The 10,583-nt window shown below is 37.5% G+C and overlaps 1 long non-coding RNA gene across 1 annotated transcript; it reads right to left on the reverse strand.

Moving 5' to 3' along the window:
* Positions 1–253: 253 nt before the first annotated feature.
* Positions 254–10,012, reverse strand: LOC145552155 (uncharacterized). Its single transcript, XR_014088105.1, has 3 exons — positions 9,420–10,012; positions 3,668–3,782; positions 254–2,467 (listed from the first exon to the last, which is right to left on the reverse strand). It is a non-coding gene; the product is annotated as an uncharacterized LOC145552155 (long non-coding RNA).
* Positions 10,013–10,583: the final 571 nt, after the last annotated feature.

The following is a 10,583-nucleotide window of genomic DNA, read 5'->3' on the forward strand; positions in this document are numbered from 1 at the left end:
CATATGTATGCATTTGGCTGCATTCAAGTCAAAACTATTGAATAGAAATTTTTAAAACCCACATAAAATTGGAGAAGTCCATAAATAAAGTATAATTTTAAATACTTTAAACACTTTTTAATAACAGTGTTATCTATTGTATTTCTTTTTTTTATTCTAAATAAAAAAACATTGTAATTTTTGCTTCTTCAAGTAACTCTAGCACAAATGATGTTTATTGAACATTTTACAGCAAAAAATAACTAAAACCAGTAAGTGCAGGATAATTTCTTGCTTTATATTTATGCTCAACTTTCTGCTGGTCTCTTGCATAAAATCCTAATGATGTTTGTTATTATAACATATGAAAGGATTTGGGGGTATGAATGCTTCTGGAAAGAATAATCCAAAAGTTTGATATTGCAGGCAGGATAAAGTGAAACATGAGCTCAATGTGGCCAATGATTTCTGCTCTAAAGCCAAGAGGCTGGTTAATGAATGACACCTTGTAAGTTATCAGGTCATACAGCAGCAGGCAAGTGATGCCACCGCACTGTAAAACAATGCTTTTAAAGTCTAAGCTGGGTCTTGTGTTCATATTCCAGCACTGATTTCTGGAGGTCCTGGCCCCTTTTGGCAGTGAGCCTGCTAACTCCTAGAGAGCTGAAAGTAGAAGTGATTTTGATAAAGCAGAACAAATTGGTGAGAGTGTGGAAAAAAAGTGGGGAAGCAGACGAAAGAAGCAAAATAACAGGATCCTTCTCTCCACTCTGCTTTGGTCATGAGGCACACAGGATGCCCACAACGTGAAACACATGGGGAGGTTGATAAGACCAGGAAAGAAAATGGAGGCAAAGATGCTTTGACTGGTGATGTCATTAAAAAATTACATTATGTAGAGATTGATATACAGTCAGGCCCATACAATGGTTTGGACAGAGACAGCTCAGTTTCAACTGGGTGCAGTGTAGGTCTTTTGCATTAAGAAGTTCACCAGTGTTTTCTTTTATCTTTTGATAGAAAGCAGAAGAAGAGAGACTCTTCTTCTGCTGTTTGGGCCTCCTCATTTTCATTTCCCCTCGTCATTTCTGCATTGCTTCTATTTAAATATGCTCTGCTTCAAATTCAATGGGCTGAATGTTAATTATTGTGCAAAAATGACTTCTGGATGACTGGAGCTAGTGCTGTAGCATGTGGCATTTGTCATCTACCCAGGATGCATTGCGTAAACAACATAGCAATGCATATTTGCATGGCAAATATTGTCACATCTAAATTTTGACAATATTTTATTTAAATATATACAAACTAAACAGCCTATACTTTCCTGTATTGCTTTTACATTAAAATGAAGGTTTATCAAATAAAGTCTATTGTTCTAACAAATCGTGGATCTTAAAAGTCCTAAACCTTTTACTCGATCTGAATGTGGTTACAGTGAACAGTCCAGCTCTGCTGAACGTACCTCTAAATTATTCACAAAAAATTTGCCCATTTGCTGATGTTTTCCATAGCGTAACTGATATCTACAAAATATCTAAAATATTTTTGCAAATACAGCTTTGGAGGCTAAAATATCTAGGTCCAATAATACATGACATGATATTGGCTGCTGTTTGCAAAGCAGCCAATCTTGGATGTTTGCTTCTGCAGTGGCGCTAAGGTAGTTTCCGCTGTGCATATTTGTACATATTAATGTCATGGTTTTTCCTGTTCCTGCTTAGTCTTATGCTGCTCCACTGCTCTGTTTGTGTTCACCTGTGCCACTGTTTACATTAACTCCTGTTTCTACAATTCCCTTTCATCCTCAGTTTCTACAAAGACGCAAAATAATCAATGTCCGATCTATGGAAAAGCACCTCTGTCATATAATTCTTCATTTCCTAATTATACAGCACTTCCATGCAAAACGCAGCTTCTGTCCGGCTTGCACATTCAGATTTCTGTCAATAAAACTTGTTCAACATTTCCTAGGTTGGGGGTTTTATCCAGGGTTCAATCTGTATTTTACATTTAAGGTATATAAAATAAAAGCGTTTTTAGAGGGGGTTCAAGTATCGGCAGAACTTAGTTGTCGTCCCTAACAACCACAAATACCAGGTGCCCACTGTATTGTATCCTTAAGAAAATTGTCCATAGTTTTTATACAAAAGCAGATTAATAAACAAGTAGCAAAAAGAAAAGCCAGTGAAGAAGTTGTCTACAATATAAATTAAAGGCTTGGCATGCTGCCTTGGGGTAATGAATGTTATTCACAGCCAGCTCCTTTGCATACCAAACTACTGTTTGCTTACTCTAACTTTGAAGTACAGGTTTCATTGGCTTCACTTATCTCCTCTTATGTGGATGTAAATCATCTGAAAAAACAGAAAAAGTCACCATATTCAGCTGCTTTCATCTTGGGCCTTTGGGGCAGAAGATATATTCCATGCAGTTTCTCTCAAATCCCCATAGTTGGGCTCAAACCCACCTACAAAATATCAGTAGTCTGCAAAAATGGAACAATGAGAAAAAGAAAAGTCAAAAAATGAAGCAAGAAAGGGAAACACAAAGGTACGATGTTCAGGAGCATGACAGAGTAATGTGTTTTGTTTCATTTATCACATACTGACCATGATATTTTTTGCTGCAATTACGAGTTTATGCAAATAGCAACATGTGGAAAAATATTAACAGCAATGATGGATGTTTATCAAAATGTTCCCATAATGCTTGATGCTGTTCATCTAAACTTTCCACTGAGGACTGATTGCTGTAACACAGGCAGATTTAAATGTTTCTATTGTGTCAGATAAATCATATGTGATCATCCTGAAGAGTAAGTGCCATCCAGACAATGTAAATACATTATCTATTATCATTTGTCAGCGTTCAGAACGCATGCACACTAAACCCATATTACTAGGGCTGCACTTGTACAAAGAGAAACATTTCTACACAGCCTGCTGTGCCTATTGTGAGATGTACAGGTTGTATAAATACAAACCACGCCGTCGCTAAAGTCTCTCATGAAAGATTCCAGTCAGCTACATTGATTACATTATGTCAAACTTAGGTTCAGTAAAAATGTCACTTGCCACTTTTCTTCCATGTATTTTGCCTCTCCTATTTAAGAAAAAATGCATACACTTGAATTAATGATTGGATTTGAATGTTCATACTGAATCAGGAATCTGAGGTGTTTAATAACCCAAATACTATCATACATTATGTTGTCATACAGACAGACATTACTCCAGTTGGTGTGCAGACTGTGTCAATATATACTCAGTAGTGATTTCCTTCCATCTGTTGTCAGAACTCAGAAATATTGACTTCCCACTTTGAAAAATCAACTGGAATACCCCCGATTTTACACTACCCACTTGGAAAGCAGGAGAAACTCCGACTACCCCCAGTTGTAATACCAACTTCAAAGATACATATAGCGCCTCCAAATCTAAACTGAACAACTTAAAAAATGGTGTTTGCTTATGGAAAATAAAGCTTAAAATATTTATAGGCGGTATTGTAAACATCTACTTAGGCATTGCTGGTGAAATCATGACTTCTTTGGTTATTTTAACAGGTTCGCCATTAACTTGGGTGCAACATCAACCCATCTCCAAGTTTCAAGTAAAGTATTAATCAAAGGGGGTGCCAGGCACACAATGGATAAATAAGAAGCAGAAGAAATAAAAATGATTACCATTTCTGAGGTCAGATGGCCCAACAGCCACCGAAAGAACAGTTTTCTTGATCACTTCAGGATGAGAGGTCTGGCCTCATTACACCCACAAGGTTCCAGTATTCCAGAACATCACCTGAAGACAAAATACAAACAGTTTTAGAAATGGCATTCACTGGTCATTAGCTGTTTGTGCCCTTATACTAACCATATGCCAGCGGGTTTATGAAAAAACACCTTTATGGAATTCCAGGTGAACCATGTTTTAATTCATATAATCTTCTGACTGCCTGTGCACTGTAATATCTTCAAGATGTTCTACTACCAGAAGGTCTGAAGCAACTAGCTACACACCTGAAACAACATACACACACACTTTTGTAATCCTATTCCAACAACTTGACGTGTACAGCGGCTGGTCTGTCTGCGGTTTTAGCAATACGGCTATCTAGATTGTAGTGCATCTCCAGCTCCCTTCTTTGGGCTGCCAACAAAAGAGCCGGGTGCTCAACATTGGCAGTTGGTAGGTGTGAAAACATCTGCAAAAACGATGAGGCAAAGACTTTTGCACAACAACCTGGTAATATGAAAAGCAGAAAATATGGCACTTTGTCTTCCAAAAAAGACAAAGACTGAAAAAGGAACAAAGATGGGCAGCAGAAGAATGGTGTAAAGTTGTTTTGTCAGATGAATATGGCTTGTGATTGTTTGAGACATCTGGAAAATCATTTGTTCTGAGAATAAGAGTTCTGCGTCAGTGAAGAATCATGATACAATGCTGAGTAGCCTCTTATGCAAGGAAGTGGAATTCTGCCTTCTGTAAATATATGACATAAAGAACCTCATAAAAGTTGCATCAGAGCTTTCTGGTGAATCATCACAACAATTTATATGAAAAACCTAGCAAGGGTCCATTCACTCTAACACTTGCCTCATCCCATCTATCAGCACCCGTTCCTGAGTTGCTCTTGCAGATTATAGAAGGTTGCAGCAATCAGACTGTTGCTATAATTTTGGTAAATTTTGAACCCATCAGTGAAATCTTCCAAGTACACAAAGCTGTGAAACAGCTGAATCATCCTTTACCTGTGGTTTAGTACGCATAAAGCAAACACAGCGCTCCATTCAGCAGCCGTGACTGAATTACTTTACTGCCCAGTAATTTAGTAAAGCTTCTGAAATTTTAACACAAAAACAGAACAAATTAACAGCTCTAAAGGGAATACATGTACAGATTAAAAAGGTATCACAACTACGATTACGCAATGAAACAAAAAATGTTAGGAGGACCCAACTTACAGCTTTTTACAACGGGATCTCAACTAGTTATCATCTCTGCCAGCGCAATAAGCTTTAAAATAACTTCTTAACAGAGACATTTGTCATTACATGAATACCTACATATTGAGTGGATGTAAATGTCAGAAATGTGGAAGGTCATTATTATAAGCAGCTAAATGGATAAATGGATTAATAAGAAGTACACCAACAGGTCACTTTAGGTTTTGCCCGTAGACATTCTTTATGCATTCAAATTTGACATGCTGTGTTTGTTTAGCTGCACAGAAACATTTCAAAATTAATTCCTCGTTGACCTGTAATTAAACATACAGAGAAAAGGCCAGCTTAGGGAGAAAATGAGGATTATGATTATGCACTACTGTTCTGTGCTATTGTAAAAAAAAAAAAAACATATTTCACAATTGCAGCATTTCCTTTAAATAAAGAGTTGAAATCACACAGGAATAAGTTTTGTTTATGCAATTAGTCTTTAAAAAAACATACCGGACCATCATCTTTCAACCACTTCCTGTCGTCTTCTCCATCTTTTCCAGTAGTAGTTGTTGTTGATCTCAACTCGCAAGATGCAAAAAAAAGTGTTTCCATTGCAGTTTTGCAAAATACACAAATTTTGATTCAGCCTAAAACCACCTCATCCTAGCACAAAAACGTCTTATTAGAAATTGGTGTGTTTCCATTAAGTAAATGTATTTTTGTAATTGTATTTCGTGCAATTATATGATCAATGTAAACGCAGCTACTGAAAATGTCAGAGTTGACATCCTGGATCATAAAGTTCAATCCTGGTTAGTTAGAAAGTAATCAGTTTCCTCCATATAGCAGATATTTTCAACAAGCCAGCAGTCTGATCCTGAGTTGGCTGAGAGTCATTGAAGTTGCACAACTGTCATCATGTGATCTCAAATGTCAAATCAGCACATGTTCTGTCATGGTTTGATGAGGGGTAACTTGTGACCTTCAGATTTGTGTACAATGTCCTCCACAACTCCCACCACCCCCACCCCAACTCCCTCAGGATTTTCAAGTGATGAGTGCACACAGCTGTTGGCAACTGTTTAAGAATCAGAAAAGTAATTAGCTTATCCTAAAAGTAGAAGCTTGAAGATCATCCAAATCTTTCAGCAAACATTTGTTTTGGTTGATACACAGGCAACATGTAGGAGATGATATTAGCAACCCTAGATAACACAAGTTACTGCAGTGGCATTAGAGTCATAAGAATGACTGACCTCCTTCCAGCAGAGATGACAAAGTTTATGTTTTTGAGTCTTAAGTTTTCCATTTTAGTGACTTGCTCAAATGCACTAAGGTGCAGGCACTGTGATTTCAGAAGAAAAAAACTGCTGAACCTTTCAAAAATGTTCTTACTGCTCGAATATTAGTTAAAAATGGAACTGTTCACATATATAGACAGAGCTTGAAAGAACAGCCAAGCTAAGACTGGACTTCCTGTGGCAACTCAGGAAGTCCAAACCCTCCACAGGAGCTGCTGGTCATCCACTATTCAGTCTGTCTTGTGTTTGTCCATCACTGTGTGGTTTGGTCCATCCATAAAACAGGATAAGACCAGACTGTCATGAGCAATCAGGTCTACAAAGAGCATCACTGGTGTTGACCTTCCCACCATTCAACATGTGGAATGGTGGGAATGGAGGGTCTCAGGAAAAGACCCCTGCAAACCTTACACATTCTGGACACAAACTCTTTAAGGTTTTGTCTTCAGGTCAACACGACAAAGTGCTTTAAAAAAAAAAATCAGTACCACAGAGATAGTTTCTTTTCCCAGGCAGGCTTTCTGATGAACACAAGCCTTTATACCAAGTTCACAAGGCAAGATTTTTATGCCACTTTTGGTCCCGAATTCCCCTTTCTGACACTCTTAAATATGCCTTGATTATCGGCAGGACTCTTACGATAATCCTAAAATATTCTAAAGAGAGTGATCTGGTCTGCTTGGGAGAACATCGGGACCAAACCAATCTAAAATCCAGGATATTCAACATGTTGGAATGTCTTGGCCTGATATCACAGTGTGTGCGGTGTTCTCCAAGAACAAACAAGAACGCAGTCTGCTGAATATGACGTGCAGCCAATCAGACGTGCGCTAGGATGCAGTGGTTTTTCAACGATGATTTGATGTTTTGGCCTCTGAAAACTCCAAAGAGAAACAGCTGCATCTTCAGCTCCTGTAGGCACCATGTTCATCATAACACCCTGTCAATAAAATTCGCTATGCCACGCTGAACAGCCACGCAGCGGCAGAGTCAGAATCTTTCTGTGGTTTATGGATTTAATTGCCTTGATTGGCCACACCTGCAACAATGTGCATCTGGAATGGATGCCTGATGAAATGTGGGGCGTTTATGGCCTTACTACTGGAATTCATAATATTTACTTATGCTTCTGTACATATTAACAGGCAGTGGTGTTAAGGTACATCAGAGCTGGCTTTTGTGAAAAAAAAAACAAACAAAAAAAAACATTAGTTTTAGAAATTCTTAAAAAAAAATTCTACTTTGAGCATGCCTTGGCATTTCTGAGGAAATTCACTCAGTGTAGGTATGTGTGTGTGTGTGTGTGTGTAGGGGTGTGCGTGTGTGTGACATCTACAAGCCTGAAACTGCAAAACTGCCAGGGGCTCACTGAGTTAATTAGAGCCAAATGACATTCTGAGGCATTAAAGTTAGCAGGAAATTCACTTCTGTAAACAGCAAGACGAACTAGAGGAGATCTCTTTGATTCACGTACAGGACTTCTCTCTGTTTTAGTTTTGTAGATGTTCCACGAAAAACTCCAGTTTGTTTCCTTGTCATTCAGACATTCTCAAGAGTTTTGTTTATGACTGCCCTGCAGCTTCTTCCTGCCTGAATGTCCAACTCTGTATAAAGTGGGTGTTCGAACATGCTTCGTGATGCTCTTAAAGACCAAACAATCTTATGTATTTTTATGTGTTTCGTTGTGTGGTAAATTTATGCTCTCTGCGCCCTGTTTTTTTCCCCTCCCTCCACAATAAAAGTTAGACCCTTGGACACGAACATCAACAAAAAAAACGAGCCCCGTTTTTGAGTGTGGAGGGTAGTTTAGAGCCAGATGTGTTGAATTAACTCCTCCTGCTGCATCCCAGAGTGCCTCTAAAGCAGCTCTGGCTCGTAAATCAACATGATCTATGTCTAGAGACAACAGCGGCGCAGTCAGGGACACCCGAGTTTTTTTGTTTTGGTGTTAGTTGCTACCTCTTTCGTAAAGGCCACCTTTTGCTTTTCCACAATGACTCAGCAAATGCATGCCAAGAAACATCCACTCTTCAAAGTATTGTTGAAGAGGCTAAGGGTGGGGGGCTGACGGGGGATGAGGGTGTTGTGGTTTGAGGAAAAATATCTGCAAATAGGAAGACCAGAGAATGGGGTATAATTTCCATGCAAATTTACCATGTGGTCCAAATTTTATACTGACATAAGCTCACGTGTTCCAGATTTCTTTCTTATGCAACTTTCCGGGAAACAGTCTGCTTGGGTCTACTTCTGAGACACACACATCTAAGCATTTTATTGGACTGTGTTACTATTAAAATATTTCTCGAAAACAGCAGCAGTCACTGAATATGTGGATCTTTACCTATTTACCTTTTATTAAATATTTTAAAGATGTTAAAAACAGAATTTTTCCACTTCAAATTCCGTTGAAAGTTTATCAGCAACTAATATTTAACCTGTAGCTAAAAAAAATAAATAAAAAACCTTCCTTTTGGACTCCGTTTAGAGTCTTACTCTAAACGGAGGTTAGGTTGTTCATAGCTAAGCATTTGTTTTATTAATTTTATGTTTGACTAGCTTAAAAGTGGCTAGACTTATCCCTGTTTAATTCTAATTCAGTCCCAATGTCAAAATAAAACTGAAAATGCACATTTTGGGGTTTCTACAAACAGAATAAAAGATCCAGAAATCTCAAATTGTGTTTGAATTGAATTTTAAATTAATATTTGTTCAGTTCAATTTTAATAATTATAAGAAGTGGCAGTTTGTCATATGAGCAGAGGATCTGAAAGATAATTGCGTTGGTTGTGGTTCTGTATAATGATGCTAAAAACTTACAACAGTTTCTTTCAACTCTGAGTTTTGACATATCATGCTATAATGAATAATTCATGTATTTCTATTGCCAGGTCATTTTAGAGGATACATTCATATCCAGGCATAGCTGTAAAGTATTTTAAACTTGTAATTTTTCCCAACAAATAAATGGAAAAATTACAAAGTTTTACCATTATAAACTTTATGGAAATTTTTGTAAAAATAAAAGAAGCTTCTCAGAGGAAAATTGTACAAATGACTGTTTTAACACACATTTATTTACGGTAACTTCACATCAAATTAACAGTTTTAGATCACTTTATAATTCAATCATTTTTCCTGTCATAGTTTTACTGTTTATCGCTGTTAAATATACATATATTTTTACAGCGTATACAGACCTGGGTCTCGGTTCGGTTGAAGTGAACTCTGGTGGGGTTCAAATGCAGATGTAGACCGGAGACTGCTCCAAACGCAGGGAGCGAGGTACAGCGCAAAGCCTTCTGGGTAAATACAGCCAAAACAAACAGCCGACAAAAAAGATCAATTAAACATCTGTTAAAATCTTGAGACCACGCCATTTTGGTTTACATTTTATGAAGAAGGAAGTTGCATTCAGTGTCTTCTTCTGAGGTTTTCGTGTTGTTTCTTTAAGTGGTTCTTGGTGCAGCGCCCCGACAGGCGAGGGAGGGGGAGGGGGGATGGGAACAGGTTTTTCTCAGGGTTTGGTTCGTTTGCCACAGTGCTGTGTGAAACCAAACCGCAGTTAGACTGTTTTAGAGACTGTCATGCTTGTAAAGAACCATTTCTGATACAAATCAGGTATTTAATTGTACCAAATTCTGCCTTCAAAAGGCAGGGTCCAGGGTTCCTGCACATTCTTTATGTCAAAATGTGTTATTCAGACTTCTTAGAACAGGAGTCTCAGAAGTGCTGTCCTCAAAATGATTAGGCGTAAAAAGTCAGGAAAGGAATCTGATGCAGATGTACACTTTTTAAAAAGGTTTTAAATATAAATATTGTGTTTTGTTTATTGTTAAACATTAAAAAACAATGCAGGACTACACAATTTTATTTTAATTATATGGAAATTGTTTTATAGATTTCAAGTCCTTAATAATGAAAAAAATAAGATTTTCCTAATTTCTTTTCCTTATAACATTTCCTACTGTGCAAAAGTCAGTTAATAAGGAGTAAACAGAGTTGTTTTCATATTGGTATTAATTTGACATGCTTTATTTTGAATTTGCCAAACCAAACCTCGATTTTAACATTTCGATTCACTGACTGAACTCACGTTCAATTTAGTTCAGTCTATTTATATAGCGCCAATTTGGAACATGTCATCTCAAGGCACTTTACAAAAATCAATTCAATCCACTGATTTACTAATCAAATGTGGGCCAAGCTGTACCTGCTTAAATACATGAAATTCATGCTGAGTAAGAACAGTGGTTCTAACATGCAGAAACTAAAGGCACCGAAGTTCACAAGTGTGCATTTAGCCAAGAAAACGCCACTGCTGCTAAACGATTTAAACATTTGAACTGATCTAAATTAGTCTG

This window comes from Poecilia reticulata, chromosome 7 (assembly GCF_904066995.2).
Source record: "Poecilia reticulata chromosome 7, P_reticulata-male-v2, whole genome shotgun sequence".
Lineage (NCBI taxonomy): Eukaryota > Metazoa > Chordata > Actinopteri > Cyprinodontiformes > Poeciliidae > Poecilia > Poecilia reticulata.